Genomic DNA, 2,486 nt, shown 5'->3' with positions numbered 1-2,486 from the left:
ATAACCCAATCTGGACAAAAGTTTTCCAGCCTAAGTAGAAAAATGAAATCAAATAACTTTCAGTATACAATGCTCTACTACTAAATGGTATGGCTGAATTTCACACATGATGTCCATCCATCCATCCATCCATCCATCCATCCATCCATCCATCCATCCATCCATCCATCTATCATCCATCCATCCATCCATCCATCCATCCATCCATCCATCCATCTATCCATCCATCCATCCATTAGGGTCATGGTGGGGCCCGTGCCTCTCCACCAGTCTATGGGTGAAAGACATGGTACACCTGGACAGGTTACCAGTCCATTATAAGGTAACATAGAGACACACAGGGACCGTAACCTGCAAGGAAACAGTTTTCCTTTTCTCCATCAACATGTACTTGTATTTTTAGACAAGTCATGGAACCCTTTTTGTATAAGGTGTGTTCCAGTAAATAAGCCCCAATGTAAATGTAGACTTGTGTTTATTTTAGTTCTGGACCTTCCCCAACTGAAGAACTACTGCTCTAATTCGGGGAAATCTAATTTGCATTAGTGTTTTTTTTTTAAGGTTTTTTCTATTTTTGGAATCTTAATGCTAATTTTGACATTTTGAATTGAAAAAGCTTCTTGGATGGGAAATAAAATGTCTTCAAACTTGAAAACAAAGTCAACAAAGTTGTTTTTTTGTTTGTTTGTTTTTTTAACTTTTTTGTTATGGCTATGACCTGGATGACTAAGAATCTTCACCAGCATGTTGTTCTTTTTTCAGGCAACCTCTATGTATAAACATGATATAAATTAAATAGAATGCTTTCATTGTTATGTTTGTATATTTTGTGTATTATTATTTCCCTGATTTAAATTCATTGCAGTGATGTATCATTACTCCCTCCTATTTCTCTGCCCCCCATCAGCCTTACTTTACTGCTTCTGGTTCTGTAGTGTGGGTTCTCTGTGTTTCCTGTGATTCTTTCTCTCCTTTACTGTCCAGGTCTTCCACACATGAATCAATTGTGAAAAGGTTTATTGTGGTCAGTTCCAGGCCTTAAAGTACCACTCCTCTTTTGCCTGTGCTTCTTAACTCCTCCTCGGTGCGGAGTTTGACTTGTTACTGTTAAAAGCCACATGGAGGTAGAAGCTGGCTTTGCATTCATTAGGCTGCGGATCCAGATACTCCTTTCTGCAGAGGTTGAAGAATCGGGGCTGTTAGCTGCAGAACCTTATTAGTCCTGTGAATTTCTGTTATCAGGTTCTGGTGTGAGAGTGAGCTGTCCCATTGTCAGTTGAAGGGGAAGGGCAGAGGTCAGGGGTCAGATGCACACCATTTTTAAATAGAATTTTCCATTTAATACAGACAATTTTCTTAACAATCTGCCATCTTCAGTCCTTCTTTCTCTATATGTTTCATGGGAGCTATAGCTATTTCTGACTGATCATGCTCTGGCATGTTAATGCTCCTAGAAACCAGTTTCAGGGTTCCTGATAATCAACAGCAAGATTGTTGTGGAAAAACAATCCTCTTTAAACAGGGAAATTATAAATAAGGGCGTGTTCACTCAAGCAGTTTATTAAAGCAAACTTGTTCAACAACAACAAACATTCAATGGCCTAATTCCTGAGAACAGTGGGTGTGATTACTTCAGGGCACACAGACATAATAAAAACGAAATTTAACATGATAAGAGTTAAAACTAAAGAGCATATCAGCATCAGTCCACTCATCTGCAACTGGTTGCTCAACTTCCTGACCTGTCGGCCCCCAACATATTCAACTGGACAACCACATCTCAAACACCATCACTATAAAGTGCCACAAGGCCGTGTGACGAGTCCGTTCCTCTACTCCCTCCTCACCTATCACAGCAGACCTGTCCATGTCTCTGACGCTATCTTCAAGTTTGCAGATGACACCACGGTGATCATCCTCATTAGAGACAATGATGAGGCCGCCTAAATGGGGGAGATGGACCGTCTGGCTGAGTGGTGCAACATAAACAACCTGGAGCTGAACACCGGAAAGACCAAGGAGCTCATCGTGGACTTCAGGAGGAACTCTGACACACATCCATCAATCCACATCAAGGGGACGGTGGTGGAGCATGTGGACAGCTTTAAGTTCTGGTGGTAAACATCTGAACAACCTGACCTGGTCAACCTGCTGCTCCAAACTCATCAAGAACGTGCACCAGTGCCTCTTTTTCATTAGGACCCTGAGGCAGAACCATCTGTCCTCAGAGATGCTCACAAACTTCTACTGCCACACCATCGAGAGCATCCTCAATAACTGTATTACAGTTTGTTATGTGAACTGCTCTTCCTATGAACGGAAGGCATTGCAGAGGGTGGTAAAAACTGCCCAGCGCATCGCCAGCGCACCGCTCCCTGCCATCAAGGACATCTACAGGAAGTGGTGTCTGAAAAAGACCGGGAAAATCACCATAGACTCCACTCACCCTGCACACACAGTCTGCTCAATCCTGCCCTCTGGAATGC

Source organism: Cyprinodon variegatus, unplaced genomic scaffold (assembly GCF_000732505.1).
Source record: "Cyprinodon variegatus isolate N-32 unplaced genomic scaffold, C_variegatus-1.0 Scaffold417, whole genome shotgun sequence".
Classification (NCBI taxonomy): domain Eukaryota; kingdom Metazoa; phylum Chordata; class Actinopteri; order Cyprinodontiformes; family Cyprinodontidae; genus Cyprinodon; species Cyprinodon variegatus.
This window is presented reverse-complemented; position numbering follows the sequence as displayed.